Genomic DNA, 22,799 nt, shown 5'->3' with positions numbered 1-22,799 from the left:
CACCCTAAAACTTTTGGAGACCATGGCCAGCTACAGGAAGTCCACGTGCTTGGAGCTTTTAGTCTCTTGAGAGAAATGGCGAGTCCAGCTCTTGGTACTGCTAATGAGGCTTCACAATATCAGGACCAAAAGTTTTAGAAAAAAACAGACAAGTGTGCTCTGTTTTGCAAGGTGAAGATCTAGGCTGGGAGAGTCATTTTCTGGAAATAGTAAAGCGGAAAACAAACAATAATGTTCATTTAGGCTACCATTATTCATTATTATTATTTTTTAAAATTGTGCTTTAATTAAAATAGAATGCCTTTGGGTGTGACAGTGTGGAAGGACACTGAAATAGGCTTGAATCCAGTTCTTCATGAGGGGTTCAGAAGAAATGGAAGATCCAGACTACTTTTTGGCAGCTGGATGAGAAACTATAGATGTAAAGATAAGCCAAATTCCAGTGTGGGACTCGGACCGCAGTATTAGCAAACATACAAGTAATGAGTAAAGACAAATCCCAAACGTAAGCATGGCAGAAATGAAGGCAAATGGCAAAAAATTGAATCAATTTAGGCTACTGATTTGCTAACAAATAAAGAAGTACTGGAAAAAACAGCAGGAAAAATTGTAAAACCACTAAAAGCAATGGGTTGTCTTCTTTTTTCAAGAAAATGAAAGGGAACACGAGGTCCTTGGTGCCCCAGTGTACTGATATTTTGGTCTCAGAAGTAAAGACAATGTCCCTGTTTCCAGTCTTCTTTGTCCTGGTCCTCCCTGGGTGTGTCTGGGCTCTGGCTTGTCTGCTCCAGAGTCATGAGATTACAATCAAGGTGTCAGCTGGAGCTGTGGCCTCATCAGAGGCTGGATGGGAGTGTGGGGTCACAGTGGCGGGGAGGATCTGCTTCCAAGCTTGGTGGTGGTCACATTCTCTTCCACACAAGTATCAGCGTGAGGGCCTCTGGTTTTGTTCTATGTAGCCTTCTCCATATGCCAGCCCCTAACCTATAGCTTGTTTCTTAAAAGTGTTCAAGGCAAAGAGTCCTCTGGCAAGATGGAAGCCACAATCCTTTGAAACACAACCACATACACATAATCAGGGGATCCCTTCCCTTTGCTGAATTGTTTTGTTTATAAAAGCAAATCACAGCACACACCTACAGTCGAGCAAAGGGACAGACACAAAAGATTCACGAAGACGAATAGTCTGGGATCATAGGGCCACCTTAGACTCTGTCCAGTGCGTAGATGGAGGCAACACTTTTAATAAAATGTGAACAAATCTAAACAGCAGAATGTGGAAAGGATTATATGCTGTGACTGGTGGGGTTTATCTCAAGAATGCAAGATTGGTCTAACATTAAAAAATAGCCAATATTAGTTTTCTCCATTGACAAAATAGAGTAGAAAAATCATATGAAATCTCAATAAGTGCATCAACATAATTCAACTTTCGTTAGTGATAAGAGCTCTCTGCTTAATAAGAATGGAAGTAGTAAAGGGCATCTAGGAAAAATGTATAACTTATATCATAGCGAATGGTGACACACTGGACGCTTCCTATGGAAGAACAGAGGTAAGGCAAAGATGTTTTACTCCCAGAACTTCTGTTTGTCGTTGTATTATAAATCTTAGTCACTACAACAAAGCAAGCAAAAGAAACAAGAATCATAACATAGGGGGGAAAGTACAATTTTCATTCACGTATGATATGATTATATATAAAAAATATATAAAATCCTAAGAAAAATATTACAAAGCCTCTAGAAATAATAAGCTAATTTAGTAAGATCACAAGAAAAAATCAATATAAAAACAAAGTATTTCTTGGTGTTAGCAACAAGTTATCAGAAGAAAAAAAATCCATTCATAATACCAGCAAAAATAAAAATATTTAGAAATTAGTTTAATAATAAAAGATATACAAGATGTGTTCAGGAAAGCATTTCTGAAAGAAACTGAGGAGGACCAAGTAAATGGAGAGATATACCATGTCCATTGACTATGAGTTTCAATAACCTTAAGATTTTAATTTCCCCTAAATTTATCTATGAGTTCAATGCAACCCTAACCAGAATCTTAGCAGGAATTTTTGTAAAAATTGACAAGCTGATTTGATATTTATGTGGAAATGCAAAAAACCTACACAAGGTAAAGTATTTTTGGAAATGAAGAAAAGTCAGAGAACTCATGGCACATGATTACCAGATATAACAATAATTAAGACAGCATGGGAAAAATAGGCAAATAGATCAATGGAACAAAATAGGTCATCCCGAAGATGACCCACACTTACGGTTCTGTTGTTTAACTGTGAGGTTGCCTCTACCCGTGACCATGGACTCAGTCCTGTGACTTGCTTTAGCCAATGAGAAGTTAGGATGTGATGCTAAGAGAGGGCAGGGCCATGCCAACGATGCTCACTCACCCTGGCACCTCTGGAATGACCATGAGAACATGCTCAGCTCAGCTGAGACAAGTCGAAATTGCAAACCCACAGAGCCGTGACTTCCATAAAAGCATATTATGGTTTTGAGGTGGCTGGTTACTGCAGCGCCATTTTGCAGTGGGTAACTGATGCACTTATACCTTCATTTTAACAAGTTATTAGTGTTATTGAATGGTGTGTGTGTGTGTGTGTGTGTGTGTGTGTGTACGTACTGGTTGGAAAGTCTGATGATTCTTATTATGGGTTTTGATATTTCCCCCCCTTTGGTAACTCAATCAACTTTTCTAGTAATCAAGCTAGTGCTGTCCCAAGATCTCAGATCTCAGATGTGACTTGCAGAGGGAATTATGTATAAATATTTGGATCTTAGTCAAGTTTCCTGGATGTTAGTATGATTTGTTTTTCCCACCAAATTCCAGAATCCTTATCAAATTGTCTCCCATTTATGCAATGAAAATATTTATCTTACAGAGGAGTTTCTGTAAGATGGCACTTGACATTTGCATTCATCACGGTCGAGACTTTTTGTTTTGAAATGTGGGACTTGTACACCTATTGCCTCCTGAGATTCTGTTAAAAAAAATCTCTGAGAATTTACTTCCATTTTTCATGTTTTAATTCATGTCCAGCACATGTTACCGTGCTTAAAAAATAGTCTTTATTTCATTCATTTTAGTATCAATTGACTTAGCTAATATCTTTCGGGCGTAAACTTCGGCCCTTAAAAAAGGCTCTTAACGTGGGAATGAAGAACAATACCAAATATCAGATGACAATGAATTAATTTCTACTTAGATTTCTGCATTTGGCAACTACTCTCTTTGATTTTTTTAACTGAAAAAATGTGTGTATTCTTATATCTCTCCTTTAGCATTTTTTTTTAAAGCCTGCTAGTGACATTCCAAAAGATATTTTTTTTAACCAGATATTTTAATTTTAGAAACTGTGATAGGAATTTTTGGAAACCACATGACCTCTTTGAGCAGCAATTGACTATATTAGAATTCTAGATGATACTACATGATGGGAAAGAATCCCAAAAGTAACCTCAAGGAATGTATAACATTCAGGAATAATCTAATTCTTCAGATTATTTCATGATCTGAGCCTTGTCAAAAAATAAAGCTACAGACTAAAATTGCAATTTGTCTCAGTGGGTTACATTTTGTGTCAACTTAAACTTTACTTTTTGGACTCTGTCGGGATATAATTAATTCACAGTAAACTACACATATTTAAGTTGCACAATGTGAAGAATTTTGACATATGTGTGCTCTGTGAAATCGTCACCATAATCAAGGCACTAACCACTTTCATCTCCTGTTACTTCATGCCCCTGGGCCAGCTCTCCCTCCCTCCAACCCTATCCCAGCAATCAATGATCTGTTCTCCACCATTATGGATTACATTGCATTTCCTGAAATCTCATAAAATGGAATCATAAAGCAGGGATAGTGTTCTGTGTCTTCTTTCACTCAGCAAGGTTATTTTGAGATCCGTCCATGTTGTATGTATCAAAATGTTGTTGCATATTATTACTGAGTGGCTTTCAACTGAATAAATATACTATATTTTATTTACCTGTAAGTCTATTAATGGACATTTGGGAAGCTTCCAGTGTTTGGTTATTATAAATAAAGCTGCTATGGACACTGATGTGATAATTTTTTTATACACATTTCCTTCTCTCTTGGGTAAATACCCGGTAGTGGAAGAGCTGCTTCTTATGATAAGTGTATGTTTACCTTGTTTTCGAAGTTGTCAAACTGTTTGTAATCTCACTCACAGCGTATGAGAATCTAGCCATTCTACATCCTCAGGTCAGCCCTTCCAGCCATTCTAGAAGGTGGGTAGTGGTATCTGATTGTGGTTTGAATCTGCATTTTCCTGCTGACCTTTGACATTGAGCACCCTTTGTGTATTTTTTGGAGGGAAATTTGTGTACTGGGGGGACTTTTAAAAAATTCTTTATTTAAATTCAATTTGTTAACATATGCTATATTATTAGTTTTCAGGGATAGAATTTAGTGATTCATCAGTTGCATATAACACCCAGTGCTCATCATATCATCATATAAAGTACTCTCCTTAATCACCCAATTATCTCTTCCCCCACTCCCTTCCCCTCCAGCAACCCTCAGTTTGTTCCCTAGAGGTCAGCGTCTCTTATGGTTTGCCTCCCTCTCTATTTTCATCTTATTTTATTTCTTTTTCCCTTCCCCTATGTTCATCTGTTTTGTTTCTTAAATTCCACATATGAGTGAAATCATAAGGTATTTGTCTTTCTCTGACTGACTTATTTCACTTAGCATAATACCCTCTAGCTCCATCCACAATGTTGCAAATGGCAACATTTCATTCTTTTTGATGGCTGAGTAATATTCCTGTGTGTGTGTGTGAGTGTGTGTGTGTGTGTGTGTGTGCATTTCTATACCACATCTTCTTTATCCATTCATCTGTCAATGGCCGTCTGGGCCCTTTCCATAGTTTGGCTATTGTGGACATTGCTGTTACAAACATTGGGGTGTATGTGTCCCTTCAAACCATTATGTTTGTAACCTTTGGGTAAATTCCTAGTAGTGCAATTGCTGGGTCATAGGGCAGAAGTATTTTTAACTTTTTGAGGAACCTCCATACTGTTCTCCAGAGTGGCTGCACCAGTTTGCATTCCCACCAACAGTACAGAAGGGTTTCCCTTTCTCCACATGCTCAGCAACACCTGATGTTTCTCGTGTTGTTGATTTTAGCTATTCTGACAGGTGTGAGGTCATATCTCATTGTGGTTTTAATTTGTATTTCCCTGATGCCGAATGATGTTGAGCATTTTTTCATGTGTCTGTTGGCCATTTGTATTGGGGGGATTTTTTTATCTTATTTTGTGAAGGACTGTTCAATATTTTGTCTCTTTTATTGGGTCACTTGTTTTCCTATTACTGAGTTGTAAGAATGCTTCATGTAGTCTGGAGACCTAGTCCTATATTTGATGTTTGTATTGCAAATATTTTCTCATGCTGTTCCTTCCCTTTTTGTTTTGATTGTGTGATTTTCTTAATCCTTAGAAGAAAAATAGTTTTAATAAAGTTCAAGTAATTAATTATTTTTTCTTATAAGATTCAGGGGTGTGTGTGTTGTGTGTGTGTGTTTATCCAATATCATGAAATTTTTATTGCTTTACATATTCTTCCAGATGTTTTAGTTTTAGATTTTTAATTAATATCTGTGATCCATTCCAAGTTTTTAAATGTGTGGTTATGAGTAAAGGGTCTATGTCTAATGTTCTGGTATCACTTGTCGAAACGACTTTCTTCTTCTCATTGAATCGCCTTAGTATCTTTGTCAAAAATAAATTTACCATGTACATGGAGGTCAACTTCCAAATTGGTGATTTTGAAATGGGGGGCAATTCTGTAGGGTTCTTGGACATCCCTCGTTAGATGTATTCTTACATATTTTATGGTTTCTTGTTCTATTTCTTTTTTTTAATCCTAGATAAATGGTTTAAGTTAAAGATGAACATTAAGAGTGGACACATGGGTAGTTGATAGATGCCGGTTGATTTAACAGATGTGTTTGTCTCAATTTTTGAGAACTTGCTTTTCCTGAATCTTTAAATCCCCAAATCCGTGTCTTCCAGCTCCTGGAGAAAGGTTCTCTCTTGCTACATTTTCTTTGAATAGTGTTTTTCTAGCTGTTTTCCAGGTGCTGCTTCTCTCAGTTGTTCGATTGCTTGGAGCTGCTTGTTTGGGTTCTTGATCTGCTTATCTGTCTCAGGCTCTCACGAGGTGGTTGAGTGGCAGTCTTTGGTGGTGGCTCTGTGGGGCAGGAGTGGGCCGATCAGGACTCTGGCCACTTCTCACACCCTGCTCTTCAGCTTTCTCAGCCTCTTTTTGATAGGGGTTTTTCATTTCCCAGTTGTGGTTTTACGTTCAGCGATGGCTCTTCCTCACACGGTCTAGAATTGGCGATTGGTTTATTTCCTGGGCGTCTGTAAACCATTGCGGCTTTATGTTCTTCACTGGGTACGTCACTTGGAACTGCTTGGTAAGTCATTGTTTTTCCTGGAAACGGTCCATCCAAAAATGGGTGCCAAGGAACCTGCCATATTTCTGCATTTGATGGCACATACTTGCTCAAGATAGAGCCAGGTTAATGCCGAGGCTCATACCCAATGTTAACATGGAACCCGGGAAGACACGTAGCTTGTTAAAAGGCACTCGCCATCTGAGCACCAAGGGACATATTTAGAATCAGAAATAAGTTTGTAGTTCGTAACATCCCACCCTTTTTTGTCTCTTCAGCTTTCCCAATTTAGCTAGTACTCAAATGTGTCCGTGAGGACTGTCAATGGCTGCATTATGACGACTGGTTCCAGAGTCAAACACAGAATCACACTTGGCAAGCATAAAACCATAGTCTGAGCTCCATCAGCAAGAAGCCAGTTTTGGGAACTGCACTCCAGCCCGTCCTCCGTTTGTTGCTGTGAACTCATACTGGACAACAGTTGAAATACATCAATTAAAATTGCTCACAGCTCCCTTCGTCAAGAATCTCTAAAAGCCATAAAAACAACATATGCCAGCTTTTAATAAATTTCGATAATTTTTAAATACTCTCTTTATTTCCATGGAATATTTACTAGTTTGGCATTTGTCTCTTTACTCAAATTATCCATGAAACGTTCAATAAAACAATGTTTATTATCTGAATATTACCGGACCTCCGTAATTCTGAAAGGATTCTGTGGGTCTTTACAGAAGGTCTTATAAAAGGAATGACAAAGTAATTGTTTGATTAGCACATGGGTGGTAACGACTGGAAAAATGGGGTTGATGTAGAGAAACCCATTAAAATATCTGGGGCGGTGGGATGTAGAAAACAAGTGAGTTATAACAGCAGAAGACAGATAACTCATCGACCCTAGGAAACAAGACAGAGACTTCCCCCCCCCCCTTACTTTCCCTAGACTCTAAACCAAAACCTACTTGTTTTTAAACCCATCAAGAAGCTCTTCTCTCTCCCTTACTTGGCTGATAATGAGCCCCAGTCTATCCCAACTCTTGGTACTTACCAGGCTTTTATAGCAAATGAGAAAATAGTGAAGTTAATGCCCCTTAACGGGCATTTCATCTGTACCAGTTTCATTCTGAGTATGACAAATCCGTCCAATACACTCAATCTTTACACAAAAATGATTTAAAATGGACGATTAGTTGGGCGCAGTAATTGAACTTTCCCCTCGGCTATGAGAAAATCATGTCTCCAGTAATAAAGACTCTTTAAAACAACTGAATTTCAACACAAAGAGTGACCTCAGGGGCTGAGGGGTTAATTTCTCATTTAATTTCTCCATTTTCTGTCATTCGTGCCTACCACTCGGAGTCTCTCAATCCAGTGTCTTTAATTTTGTTTCCCTTAATGTCTACACTCTACTATTTTCCCACTGGAAGATGGGCTTGTCCTTTCGGCCCTAACGGACACATTCTTCTTCTTCCAAGTAGGTTAACTTGGCCACATAAATTTTTTGTAGTTAGTGGGCCGTGTGCATTTGATTCTAAAATAGGTAGTAGGGGAGTTCTTTACTTAAAAAGTGTGGGTTCCTGACTCTACTCTTTGATCTTTATAAAGCCATATGGTTTTTCTGACCTTGGATAATGTAAGAGATATTGAGCAATTAAGAATGTGCAAAGGCCGTAGAAAATCTATAGAGAAATAACAGAACGCTAGCAGAGGACAGAGACCATTGCCCTTACCACCTAAGGTACCTGCATCTCCATTCCTTTGGATGTACCAGGGAAGAATCAGAATTGCTATTAACAAAACTGAACACCAAACACAGTGCTTGTGAGCCTAACCCCCTCTTCCCACCACTGCAGTTTTCCCCTGGCTGATCAATGGATCACCCATGGGTGGTGGGGGGAGGGTGGAGACACAACCAAACAGGGTGATTGAGAGAATCCAGTTCTAAAATTTCCTTACCCGGATGGACGAAGAGCATTCGGTTCAATACGTTGACATTTATTTATTTAATTAAAATAGTGAGATACTCAATTTCAAGGAGCCTCGGAAACCCAATCAAAACTTTTCTTGAGTTTTTATTTAATTCTAAATTTTATTTCACTTTAGTCATAGCTTCTGTAATTTTTAGTGCAGGAAACTGCAAAATAAATTTTAAAAATTGTGAGGAAGTACCGTTACCCGAGTATCAAGTATAAAAAAAAATCAGCTAGTTTAACTCATCTGTATAGTTTGGCCAAAGCTGCCGAAGGGCATCCAATTTAGAGTATTTGCTGCTTTATTTTTATATTCTATGAATGGATAACAATTCCATCTTTTCTGTCCAATGGAATTGGATAGAAACTATTTGTATAATTAAACTTTAGTATATTCTATGCTCTTTGTCCTGTCCATATTTATGCCCAGATACTATTCCAACAGTTAGGCAATTTAAAATAGGCCATAATATATTCTTCTGAACAAAATTATATAAATGTTGTATGAATTTGAGAGTGACTTTACTTGTAGGAATATATTACAAGAAATTCCTTCATTTCTAAAATATATAATAAACTTATAAGATAGAGAAAAAGGTTACTATAAATGTGCTTTCCTAGTCATTTAAAATTGTTCCTCAAAGCTTCCAAGACAGGTGGAAATGTCAAATACCCGTGTTAGTATGTTCCTCTAGTGACGGTTTTTTCATTGCACAGTAAGTGAAATCTTTTAAGAATGTGATTCCGTGGGTTTCTGGTCTCAGGTCAAAAATAGATGCCACCTCTTTTTACGTAAGTTTGATGCATAACCATTCACCAAAAATCTATCCTTCATCTTTCTTCTCTGCTTTCATGAGTTTGGAAAATGAATATACTGTTCACATGAATTTTGAGAGTCACCTGGATATCATGACTGGCTGGCACTGTTAGAACACAACAAATTGGTTATTTCCACTGCATGATAAACAACATCTTTCATGCTTTGTTAAATGAGGAAGATAAGGGGTTGAAAGCATTTTGTAATCAGAATATGGCTACGTAATTTACGAAATTGTTTTTAATACTATTATGGCCTTTCAGTTCTAAATAACTTAGAAACAATTTGGACTTGAAAACATGTGGTCTAGGAGGACTCAAGGGATAGTGTCCTTTAAAGGATTCAACACAGTCAACTAATGTCAGTGACCATTTGTGTTAGGGACCCTGCTGTAAGGCTCTCTGTGGGTTTCTAATGGGAACCCCCTTGAGAACACGCACACTGACATTGCTATAAATCCATGGTCTCCCACTTTGGTTAGAGCAAAATGCTCTATTGTAACCTTCTTTGGTTCTCAGTTGGAAGGGGGCTACTGATGGCTTTTAGCGGAGAATGGCTCAGCAGTAAACGGCTGCCCACAGTCTAATGGGTCTGTGAAAGTGCTTTCAGAAAGTAACAGCAGGCGGTGAGTGGAAAGAACCAGATGCTCTGAGAAATAATGAGGTAGGCGCAACTATCCCTGCCCCAACTATACCTGCCCACAAGCCGAGAGGCTTATAAACAGTGCATGGGGAGATGATCGGGAGAAATGGTAGGATTTTCCATCAGTTCAGAATGTGCCAAGGAATTCCATCTGACTTTTACAGTTTCTGTGTCTCATCTCCAGATCAACTTGTATTAACTGCCAAGCCAACTATTGGAACCCACCTGTTGAAAAAAAAAGTCATATTATGGACACCCTCAAGCAGCTGATTCGTGATCCTGCCAATTCAGCAAAAGAAATGTGTTCAATTTTTATCAGATTGTTAGATTCTTTTGAGCTCTGATTTCTGTATACATTTTATATCTCTAAATTCTTTAAGCTCAAAAGAATGTCCTTATCAATAAATTAAGTTCAGAGGTTATTTCTTAATATTCCAGCTACTCTGTACAATAAGGTTAATAGATGACATTCTTCATTTTTCTTCTTCTTTCCCCACTGGGAAAATAATGGCCCAAGATTTGTCTTGAACTGCAAATCTGTTCTTTTGGCCTTATGAGGTTGTTTCTGGAAATTTCATTGTAAAAATGAAAAAGTCAGGGATGGGAGATACAACTTTCTAGTAAGTCACTGGGTCCAAACCATGAGTTAGATATTCTCACAAGTAATGTAGGGGCCAAGCGCAGACCGCCCCAAGATGGGTCACTTTGGCATAAAGATTATTTTGAATTAGAAACTATCAAAATCCAGCAGATTTGGGAAAAGCTCTTTATCTCCTTCACAAATGGTTAAAAAGAGTTTAGGTAGAGGCCCTGCTGCAGGAAGAGGGCTATCACTGCAGATACCTACATTATGCTAGGAAGCAGGTATGGTGCGCAGGGAGGAAACTAGCAAGGCCTGTTGCATCCGAGTCCTCTCTTTGTCCCTTGGTTTCTGAGTGGCCTAGCAAACATCTATTTACCAAATGCTTGTTCTTTATCCTTTCCCTGTGAATTGCATTCTTTTCCCTTTTAAGTCCCAGGCCCCCAACCCCCTTCTCCTTAGTTCAGAATGACATATATACCTCATGTTGCCTGACTATCTTTGGAATTTTTCCATGTCTGTGTGAATTCCCTGTACATATGCAATTAAATTGGATTTTCTCCTGTTAATCTGTCTCGTGTCAATTTGATTCTTAGTCCAGCTAGAAGGACCCGAGGGGTAGTGGGAGTTCTTCCTCCCTGACATGTTCATGGTCTATGTGACGTATAGAATGGAAAAAGTGTTTTTTAATCACCAGCCTAATTTCTGCTCCTCTGACATGTCAGAATGGGGCAAACTGGCTAGAAATTTTTAATAAACACTGACTTATGCAAATCTTTTCCTTATATCACTATTACATATATAAAATATACGATCTCACTACAATATGCTAATATTTCTAAGACATTGTTATGAAGGCAGGCCAAATACATTTTGTTGTCATTAAAATGATAACAACACAAACCTGGCATTCATCATGTTATAATGTCTCTTTTCTAAAAAATGTGGAATCAGAATTAATAGGTTTTGAGCATTGTCTATTGTCTCCAGTACATTATTCCAAGATGTACCTCTTTTCCCAGAGGCTTTCTATAAAAAGAAAGAAACGTAAAATCTGTAGAATCTCTTTGCTAGGAGACTGCAGAAGCCTCTAGTCTATGTTTTTATTAGAGAACAGTGAAAAATACAGTCTCTTGGTGCCTTATTAAGAGAGCTTCCATCAGATGTTATCTTTGTATGAGTCTCAGATTAAATAAGAGAATTGTGAATGGTTGGCCCCCACGACTGATCAATGAGATTAATGGAGTTGAATGGGATCGGGGTCCCTCCCTCCCCCGCACACACCTTTTAAAAGAGCGTCATCTGGTCTCCATAAAACTGAGCTGTGAGTTGGGGGCAAATCCCTGGGCCTCCCCGGTTGACTGAATGAGTACACGGGTTTGTGGTGGGGGCAAGGAGCAGCTCTCCTGAGGCGAGGAGGGAAAGCCACAGGAACAACACCTGAAAGTTAATATGACTGCCTCAAAGAGGCACCATTTAACAAACTCTGGAACTGACTCTTTTTCTCTTGGTATCCCGAAATACCCTTCTCGGAGACACTCCTGGTCAACTGGTGAGGGAGATTCTCAATTTTGCCAAATCCTCAAACAATGGACCTACAGATCCATTTCACGTCTTACATTATTAGTTATGGATTTAGTGATGGAATCCTGTTATAATGAACTCTTGATTGGCAAGTTGGTAAAGGACATTCTCATGCTGAGATAAAAGCCCCTTTAGGGCACTCCCCGATCTGTGCAAATTTGGCTTCTTACCATCTTGTTTCCTACAACTTTTTTTGCTTTTATCTCATACAGGAGCGTTCACTCACCCTGTATTATGACCAAACACTAAACACTATTATCATCTTTGAGTCTTAAGACGGTGAAGGAGCAAAATATCGATACTGGGGATTATTTAAAGAAATACATGATTTGTTCCAAGAAAATTATTTGGAAGTTGAAATTCCTTCAAAAAATCTACATTTATAAACAATTTGTAATCATCTTTCTAGATAATTTCATCGAGGTGTGACTGCACTCACTCATTACTACCACTTGGCACTTTTAAACTAGGTAGATTTATTTTATTCCTATCAATAATTATTACTCATGTGTGCATTCATAGTGAAATTCACTGTGATGGGATTCATTAAGTTACGTAGGATGGTCTCAAGTCTTCAGGCAAAAACTTAACAATTATTTCACTTCCTACTTTTAAAAATGAAATTCATATGCAGTTAATAATGTAATTAGTACACTGTCTGAAAGATGTCAGAAATTGCCACAGTCCATCAGAAGGCAGGAAGTTACCTCTTTGAAAGAATGGGTTAATAGGTGGTAAGAAATAAAATACTCATCCAACTTCAAATTCAAATCAAAACCACAAAGCCTGGAGCTTCAATATTAAATAATGACTTTATTACTTTGCCTAAACCATTTTTCCCTTTTCTCCAATATTTTTTTTTCCGTATTTTATTTTTTAATTCACTGAATCATAGAAAATAACTCAGATCTGTCAGCCTAAGGTGGTAATTTTAAACCTAGTTGAAGGGAAAATTTAAATTACTCATTTTCTCTTTCTCTTGTTATTGTTCTTTGGAAAACAAAGGCAATGAGGGGACATTAGGGATCATCTGGTCCAATTTACTGTAGAGATGAGCAAATGTAGGCCCAGAGAGATGAAGCGAATTACCCAAAATGGAGCAGATCAGCGGCAGAGTGGACAGTCAGGCCTTCCCATCTCGAGTAGGGCCTGAATCCCAGCCAACGTCCTCATCTTCCCCTGACTTTACGGTTCTTTAGTCGGTCTTTTCTCCCTCTGTCAATGGAAATTTTAAAATGCAAATTTCTCTGTTAATAAAAGGCTTGTTGATAAAAACTTTTACTTTAAAAACTCTTGGGTTAGAAAATCTAATACGTAGGCATAATTGGAGCGTGGCATACCCACGGCTCCCTGGCCTGGTCCCGGACCCATTTCCAGGGATGTCTTACTCTTACACACTGAAATTTAAAGAAGATCACGCAAAGGAACTTAAGGTGTGTCCCTCTCAAGGGCATTTGCAACTCTGAGGATGTAATCTTCTTTAAGGAATACCTCCAGAGTGGTGGAGTGTGAGAGGGTCCTGTTTGTTATTTATTTATTTATTTTTTATAATAATTTTTTATTATGTTATGTTAGTCACCATACAGTACATCCCTAGATTTTGATGTAAAGTTCCATGATTTATTACTCGCGTATAACACACAGTGCACCATGCAATACGTGCCCTCCTTACTACCCATCACCAGCCTATCCCATTCCCCCTGCCCCGAAGCCCTCAGTTTGTTTCCCAGAGTCCATACTCTCTCATGCTTCATTTCCCCTTCCGATTACCCTCCTTTCTTTATCCCTTTCTTCTCCTACCGATCTTCCTACTTCTTATGTTCCATAAATGAGTGAAACCATATGATAATTGTCCTTCTCTGCTTGACTTATTTCGCTTAGCGTTATCTTCTCCAGTCCCGTCCATGTTGCAGCAAATGTTGAAAAATCGTTCTTTTCGATAGCTGAATAATATTCCATTGTATATATGGACCACAGCTTCTTAATCCAGTCATCTGTTGAAGGGCATCTCGGTTCCTTCCACTATTTAGCTATTGTGGACAATGCTGCTACGAGCATTGGGGTGCATATGGCCCTTTTCTTCACTACGTCTGTATCTTTGGAATAAATACCCAGTAGTGCAATTGCTGGATCATAGGGTAGCTCAATTTTTAACTTCTTAAGGGACCTCTACACTGTTTTCCAAAGTGGCTGTACCAACTTGCATTCCCACCAACAGTGTAAGAGGGATCCCCTTTCTCCACATCCTCTCCAACATTTGTTGTTTCCTGCCTTGTCCATTTTTGCCATTCTAACTGGTGTAAGGTGGTATCTCAGTGTGGTTTTGATTTGAATTTCCCTGATGGCTAATGATTTTGAACATTTTTTCATGTGTCTGTTGGCCATTTGTATGTCTTCATTGGAAAAGTGTCTTTTCATATCTTCTGCCCATTTTTTGATTTGATTATTTGTTTGCCTGTTTGTAGTTTAGATGAAGAGTCCTGCCTCCAGCCTCTGCCCTGATGCCCCATACATTTATTCAAACGCTTGTTTATATCCCATCTTGTTTCTGAAAGGATTTGTGGCCAGCCCACAGCCCATAGTTTCTGTCCAGGTTTAGGCAAGCTTTCTGCAACATTTAGAGACTTAAGGACATCACCAAGTATGAGGCATCTGGATACTTTTAGTCATTAAGTACTACTAAGAGCTACAGGACTGTCCGTAAGGATAAACATAGAAAAAAAAAAGATGAATAAATTATGAAAATCACAAGCAAAAAAAAAAAAAAGAAAGAAAGCATAGTTGAAGAAAAATAACTCCAAAGACAGAGTAAGAAAAATCAATAAGTATCCAAATAGCCATAGTAATAATAAAAAAAAAGTTTTGCTTGTACAAAAATCAATTCAAAGCCACATCTAATAAGCAAGCTACTCTGTACCAGTAAGTACCAAGATTCTGTCCCTCTTAGTAAATGTTAATGCAATGCAAATAGTATTTCTCTATTTTAAATAAATGTACTCTTCTTGACTATAAATTAATAGATAGATCCAATTATAAGAGTTTAAAATACCCCCCCTTTTAAAACTAACTTCTAAATTATATAAATATTAAAATCTAGAAAGAAAACAGAATACATTATTGGGTCAATATCTTACCATAAACATCTCAAATTAATTATTAACATCCTACAATCAACTAATTTATTTTGATATACTAAAACATAAAGGGCTCCACATAAATTATTGTTAATTACATCAATTTCATCTCTAATGCTGTGTATTTTCCATTGAGCTTTAATTAGAGCTATTTATATGTGTACTATTATAATATTGGTTTTTTTTTTTTTTCTTCCAGAACTGCAGTCATGAAGGAGAAAAAAGCAATCGGAAATCAAGGAGTAGAATAAACAGGGTATAATTCAACAGTGTTGGGAGCGGCAATCAGATGTAGGTTGTTTGCAAATTATTTTACTTTCCCTTCAGCCAATGTTCTGTCAGAGTCCCAGTCCCTGCTGTCCTCATGAACTGTCTGAGAAGATGTTTCTCCAACTTCGACACCCAGAAGAAATGACTGGGGAATCTTGCCAAAATCTTTCTGGTTCTGTGGGTCTGGGATGGGACTTTTGAGTCTGGATTTTTAACAATCGCCCAGACGACGCCAATCCCACACCTACAATCACAAGTTTGGGTAGCAGGGTCAACACGGTGATAGGTCTCAACTGTGGTCTCTCAGCCGCAAGTAGGATTAATGAGACTGCTTGTTAAACAAGTTGGTACAGCCACTCTGGAAAACAGTGTGGAGGACCCTTAAGAAGTTAAAAATGGAGCTACCCTACGATCCAGCAATCACACTACTGGGTATTTACCCCAAAGATACAGATGTAGTGAAGAGAAGGGCCATATGCACCCCAATGTTCATAGCAGCATTGTCCACAATAGCCAAATCGTGGAAGGAGCTGAGATGCCCTTCAACAGATGACTGGATTAAGAAGTTGTGGTCCATATATACAATGGAATATTATTCAGCTATCAAAAAGAATGATTTCTCAACATTTGCTGCAACATGGACGGCACTGGAGGAGATAATGCTAAGTGAAATAAGTCAAGCAGAGAAAGACAATTATCATATGATTTCTCTCATCTATGGAACATAAGAACTAGGATGATCGGTAGGGGAAGAAAGGGATAAAGAAAGGGGGGGTAATCAGAAGGGGGAATGAAGCATGAGAGACTATGGACCCTGAGAAACAAACTGAGGGCTTCAGAGGGGAGAGGGGTGGGGAATGGGATAGACTGGTGATGGGTAGTAAGGAGGGCGCGTATTGCATGGTGCACTGGGTGTTATACGCAACTAATGAATCATCAAACTTTACATCAGAAACCAGGGATGTACTGTATGGTGACTAACATAATATAATAAAAAAATACTATTATAAAAAAATAAATGCAGATTGGGTGTGGGTTGAGCAACTGACTCTTGGTTTTGGCTCAGGTCGTGATCTCAGGGTTGTGAGATTGAGCCCCCGCATCTGGCTTCATGCTCAGCGTGGATTCTGCTTGAGATTCTCTCCCTCTCCCTCTGCTCCCCTCCACACCCCCCACAAATAAATGAATAAACCTTTTAAAAAATACATACATGCAGAATGTTGGAGATCACCCCAGGCCCTGTGTAGCTACGTTCCAAGCGAGAGCCAAGTGTTGAGCAAAGCCGTGCATGAGAAAATCTCTGACACTGAGGCCTGAGAAGCCTTGCTCCAAAGGGGACTCCAGCACAGTCTGCAGCTGTACCTGTGTGTGACCTTGAGCGTTAGGCGTGGGGGTGAAGGGCAACTGTTCACAAAATAATCAAGTGAGTACGAGGCTGTCAAAGAAGCAAACAATTACTGCCTGAGACAAGTCACCAGATCATTAACTTTTTAAGATAACTCTGTCGTCTCGCCCCTTCATGTGATGACACTGACTCTGGCTCCCGGACCAGCAGCCCTCACACTTCAGCGTGCGTAGGAGCACTCGGAGAGCTTGGTAACCGCCCCCCCTCCCAGGTTCCAGGTAAGTAGAATTTGTGTTTCTAAGCTCCCAAGGGAGGCTGAGGCTGCTGGTCTGGGGACCACACTGTGCCCCTGACTACTGCATGATCTTGATCCCTCCCAGCCCCTAGAAGAGCAGGTGTCCTGTTGCATTTACTCAGTTTGGGTATTCTTTACAAATGAGTAGGTGTATTGAACCCAAACTGTTTGCCTGCATGCCGAGATGGTCCAGGGGGTGAAAAACCAGCATAAGATAGTCCTAGTTTTCTGGGGTCTGCAGTCCAGGTAGATAGAACAAGCTAAGATATAAAAACATTCTAGAATGCTTCAAGGAAGCACACACCGCCAAGGGTTAAAAGGAATGAATTATTCCCACTTCAGAATTCAGTGTGGACTAAATTAGCTTTTATTGGTTTAATGAAAAACATGGCATTAAACATATTCCTGTTTGCACTGATAGCAAATCGAAGGAGCATTATTTCAATATTTACAGATTCTTTGGCCTTTTCAATAGAGGCAATTATATCTTCTCTTACGAATAATGATTGCTTTGTCCTGCCTTTCCAATCCTTATGTTTTGAACTCATTTTATGATTATTTTCTATTTCCAGGTAACTTTTTTTTTTTTTATTATGTAATATATCACATGGTTCTAAGTCCGGCGTTCTGCCAGTGTGTGGGCTGCGGGCTGCCTTTTCGGATCCTGGTCACATGGAGTTCTAAGGGAATGACTCCCCTTCCAGTTTTGCTCTGGGGTGCCGTCCACTCAGAATCTGCAAAGAGGGGTTGAAATCGCACAATGCACGATGCTGTTATTAAGTACATGCCTATCTGTCATGCCTTTTACATTTACGTTTAAAGATGCACTGAGGGGGGCGCCTGGGTGGCGCAGTCGTTAAGCGTCTGCCTTCAGCTCAGGGCGTGATCCCGGCGTTATGGGATCGAGCCCCACATCAGGCTCCTCCGCTATGAGCCTGCCTCTTCCTCTCCCACTCCCCCTGCTTGTGTTCCCTCTCTCGCTGGCTGTGTCTCTGTCAAATGAATAAATAAAATCTTTAAAAAAAAGTATTAAAAAAAAATAAAGATGCACTGAGGAAGGTCTTATGGTCACTGTCCCCTAGCCATCTGGCTCCTCCTCTTAGCGCTCCCAGGCCAGCCCTCTAGTCTCCCCGCCTCTGTGACTCTCCAGGATTTCCACGTGCCTGTTCAAGCAGATACGAATGTGCAATGCTACATTTAAAAGGGGGCCCTTAAAAAAAAAAGTTTTCATGAAAGACACATGGTCTTGTCCCTTGTTTTTTATTCACCTAAAAGTAGGTATCTTAGAGGTTTTCCCTTATATCTTGAGTCCTTTTTTTATCCTTTCAAACTTCCCACTCTAGAGGTCAGCACTGCGTGGAATCATCATAATTTACTGCGTCACCCTCTTGTGAATGAACGTTGACGTTGTTGACAATGTTCTGTTGACAATGTGTGACTTTGCTCGCATGTCCCAGAGCATGTATTTCAACTCATAAATGGGGAACCCTAAGAGCTACACCGTGGGTTCAAAGACAGTTATGGGTTTGCGATTTCCACAGTGTTGTCAAAGTGCCTGCCCAGGGCTTGAACGTACTTGAGGACGCAAAGGCAGGGATGGGCACGTCTCTTCCACTGAACGTTACCATCAGGTTAGCTCACGCTTGGAACCTTGCCACGAGTGAAAAACAGGGTTCCAGAGAATCATGATTCTCCTTTGCTCATTGTATCCGGGGAGATCAGCATCTTTTCTTCTGTTCTAAAGGCCCCTGATGGTTCCCTTCCCACGGACTCTTCTTTCATGGCTTTTCCTGCTTTTCTTTAGACTTGTTCATCTTTTTCTAATCAATTTTTTAATCCTGTTTTTAGGCACCTTTAACTTATTAGGGGGATAACTATTTTTTTCTGAAATATGAACCCAAGCATTTTTTTTTTTTCAGTTCTTGGGTTGTTTTAACTTTGGATACGAAGAGCTTCCTTTTTAATGTAGTAGGTTTTTAAATGTAATCAAGTTTACCCACTTTTATTTATGTGCACTGGATTTCAGATTTAGAAAAGACCTACTTTATACGTATAAAGAAGCACTACTTGTTTTCATACATTGTTTTCGTGGTTGCGTTTTTTAAGAGCTGAGTCTTTATCCATCAGAAACTTACTCTGGTGTGCATTCGGAGAGACACATCATGTTTCCTTTTGTTTTCTTCAGAGAGCAACTGGTTGTCCTAATACAATTTATTTGTACTTGTGCGTTATCTCCTTGTCCATCACCGATGATGGCTGAGTCATCTCCAGTTTTTTCTTGATCTGTTTCACCGAGGTCTTACCAGCTGTCTAAAACGAACACGTTTTTGGCTCTGGTGATCTTCTCTGTGTCCCATTCATTTTCTGTTTTATTACTTATTCTTTTACCTTTTCTGTTTTTCTTTGTTCTACCTTTCGAGTTTTATTTGCCGGTGTTTAGCTGCTTTCTTAAAGTGAGTGTTTAGCTCATTGATTGCAAGCCTTTCTATTTTTTTCTCTAATATATGCATTCATGATTTAAAAAAGAAACGAAATCCCATAAGCATGTCTTAAACTGTATCCACAAGTTTTGAAATGGCTGGATCATTTTAAAAATTGCATTCAGTTCAAAATATTTCCCAAATTTCGTTGTAATTTCTTCTTTGATCCATGGGTGACTTAGAAGGATATTGTGTATTTTCCAAATGTTTAGGGATTTTCTCATTTTCTGATTTCTAGCTTGATTTCACTGTCTTCACGGAACATGTTTTATATTATTTTAATCCTTGGAAATAGTTGGAAACTTGATCTGTGGCCCAGAATATACTCCATTTTTGTAAATGTTTTACGTGTACTAGAAAATACCAAGTATTTTTGTAGACACTGGCAGTAATATTTTAGGTACATCTGTTGGGTCTCCTTGGCTAACATCTTTTACGTCCTTATGGGTCATCATTTTGTGTCTGCTTATTTTACCATTTACTTTGAAGGCTGCGTTAACATCTTCTGTGATGTGGATTTGTCTCTGTCCTGTCTTACAAAGTTCCTTCTTTGTATCGTGTATTTTGAGGCTACGCTATTACATGAATTTAACGTAGTAACGATTGTATCTTCTTAGTGAATTGCACCTTCTAACATGAAATGTCCCTCTTTATGTCTAGTACCACTCGTTGCCTTGAGTCTACTTGGTCTGAGATTCCTCTGGCTACGTGGCCTTTCTTTTGTTCAGTGTTTCTGTGACAGATCATTTTACTTTAACCCTTATTTGATCTCATGTAATCCTTTGTAGAACCTTTACATAATCTCAAGGCAAGTCTCTTGTAAACAACACAAAGTTGGTGTGTGAGTGTGAGCATGTAGGCGTGTGTTTTAATTTAGTCTGGCAGTTTTGGGCCTCTTTTCTTAGAGACCTTTTTTTTTTTTTTTTAAAGATTTTATGTATTTATTTGACAGAGAGAGAGACAGCCAGCGAGAGGGAACACAAGCAGGGGGAGTGGGAGAGGAAGAAGCAGGCTCATAGCGGAGGAGCCTGATGTGGGGCTCGATCCCATAACGCTGGGATGACACCCTGAGCTGAAGGCAGACACTTAACCGCTGTGCCACCCAGGCGCCCCTAGAGACCTTTTATATTTAAAGTAATAACTAATTTATTTGTGTTTAGATTCACCACCATACTATTCACTCTCTATTTTTACGGTCTTCTCCCTTAGAGTAAATATTTTAGATTACTTCTATTATTCTACCCCCCTTAGCTTTTTAATCGAACCATTATTATTATTATTTTAAAGGCGATCAGAGACACTGTGGTGTGCATTCCCGATTTACGAACACCGAACCAAGTTTGGCTACTTTCACTCCATTCAAGACAAGACAAAGATCTTATAACTCCCACTTCATTTAACTCTTTCCCAAACTCTTAAGCTATTTTTGTTTTTCTTTTTGAGTCTAAACTCATTTTATATTCCAGAAGGTATTATTATTATTTTTAAAAAATTTTATGTAGTTGATACTTACTTGGCTTGCCCAAATCTTTATCTTTCCTTCCTCACACCTTCCTGCAACTCTACGCCTTCATCTGGGACGTTTTTCCTTCTGCCAGAAGGACCCACCTCATTATTTCTTTTCGTACGAATTTAAGGGTGATGAACTCCGTCGGGTTTGTCTAAAAAATAATTATTACTTTACCTTCACTTTTGAAGGGTATTTTGGTCGGATATACGATTCTGGATTGGGAGTCTTTCAGTCCTTCAGTTATATTGTTTTCTTGACTCTATTGCTTGTTGTGGGAAGCCAGGTATTGATTTGAAAGTAGTCTATATTTTTTCTCTGGTTGCTTTTAGGGTTTCTCATCCCCTTGGTTTTGATGATGTCATCATGAGGTCATGAAGCACTTCCCGAAAATTACAAATGTATTTGCTCGTTGTTCATATACTCCTTTAATTGGCAGCTTGAGCCCCTTTCTCATTTTTGAAAAACTACTAGTCTTGATTTTTTCAAGCATTGCTTCTGTGCGTTCTTTCCCTTCTGTGTTGTATTCTCCATATTTTCTGCAGATCTATCTAGCAGTTTTTTTCTAATCTTCATTTTTTCTTGAGTCTAACCTACTTTTCCCCATCCGGTGAGTCCTTACTCGCTGCTTTTTATAAAGTCTAATTTTTTGGTGAAGTTCTTTATCTCGTCTTTCATTTCTCTGACATATTAAAACTAATTATTTCAAGGTCTGTGAAGATTACATCTTTTATATGTATTCTCAGTTCTGTTTTCTGTTGTTTCTTGTGGTATGCATGTGTATTTCCTCCTCAACTACCTGATTATTGTGAATTAGGTGTGGTGAAACTCATTGGAAACATGTAGAATAATTTGTTTTCTCCTTTGGAGAGGACCGTTCTTAGCTTCTTATAGAAGGCTGGTAACTCAACAAAATCCTGAATCACATTTTGCAATTTGAAGGAGAGGCACGACTAAAGCTGGCTTGGTATTTTTCTAAGTAACACTCATTTCTCAGGTGTAATCTTTGGGGTCCAGATCCGAAGCCAGGATTTTAACAGACATGATGTCCATTGTCAGGGCCCCGCTCCACCATTCCATGTTGAGCCAATGCCCCTGCCTCTCTCTTCGTGGGTGCATCTTTTGCTTATCAGAAGATGGTTCTAGCTGCAAAATTGTCCCAAATCCCAGATCACTTCCTGGGGATGACTTATCATCTCAGATCGTGGCATCATAATTTTTCATAGATCCCTGATGGCTTCAGTCTGATTTCTAAGTTGTTTTATCTGGCTTTTACTGTTCTGTTCATTCGAAGAGTTGTCCTGAGTGCTGGAGCCCACCACCACTAGAAGCAGAACTGCCTTTTTGAAATCCGATCTTTTCAAATATATGACATTGTTGTATGAACTTAATCCAATTTTTAGATTTTCTTTTCTGTTCCATAAGTTTCTCTGTCTATGCACATGGCAGCAATGTACTGTTTTATTCACTGAGGCTTTATAACATGTTCTGATACCTGTTAGGATGACCCCTTTCTGCTGTTCTGTGGTTTTTGAATCAGTCCTTATTTCAGCTTTTTGTTTTCCTTTTGTTTGTCTCTCCATGAACTTTCGAATCAGGTTAGCTAATTCTTGCTAAAAATCTGTTGCTATTTAAGGAGAGGGGATCATCTTAAATTTCCACTTTGAATTAAGACAGAAATCTCTGTGATGTTGGGTCTTTTTATTTGAGAACATTGTTGATCAATT

At 38.8% G+C, this 22,799-nt stretch overlaps 1 pseudogene; it reads right to left on the bottom strand.

Moving 5' to 3' along the window:
- Nucleotides 1–6,035: 6,035 nt before the first annotated feature.
- Nucleotides 6,036–6,831, bottom strand: LOC109489799 (annotated as a pseudogene).
- Nucleotides 6,832–22,799: the final 15,968 nt, after the last annotated feature.

This window comes from Ailuropoda melanoleuca, chromosome 15 (genome assembly GCF_002007445.2).
Source record: "Ailuropoda melanoleuca isolate Jingjing chromosome 15, ASM200744v2, whole genome shotgun sequence".
Classification (NCBI taxonomy): domain Eukaryota; kingdom Metazoa; phylum Chordata; class Mammalia; order Carnivora; family Ursidae; genus Ailuropoda; species Ailuropoda melanoleuca.
Note: the sequence above shows the minus strand (reverse complement) of the source record. Positions and strands in the feature narration are given on the sequence as shown.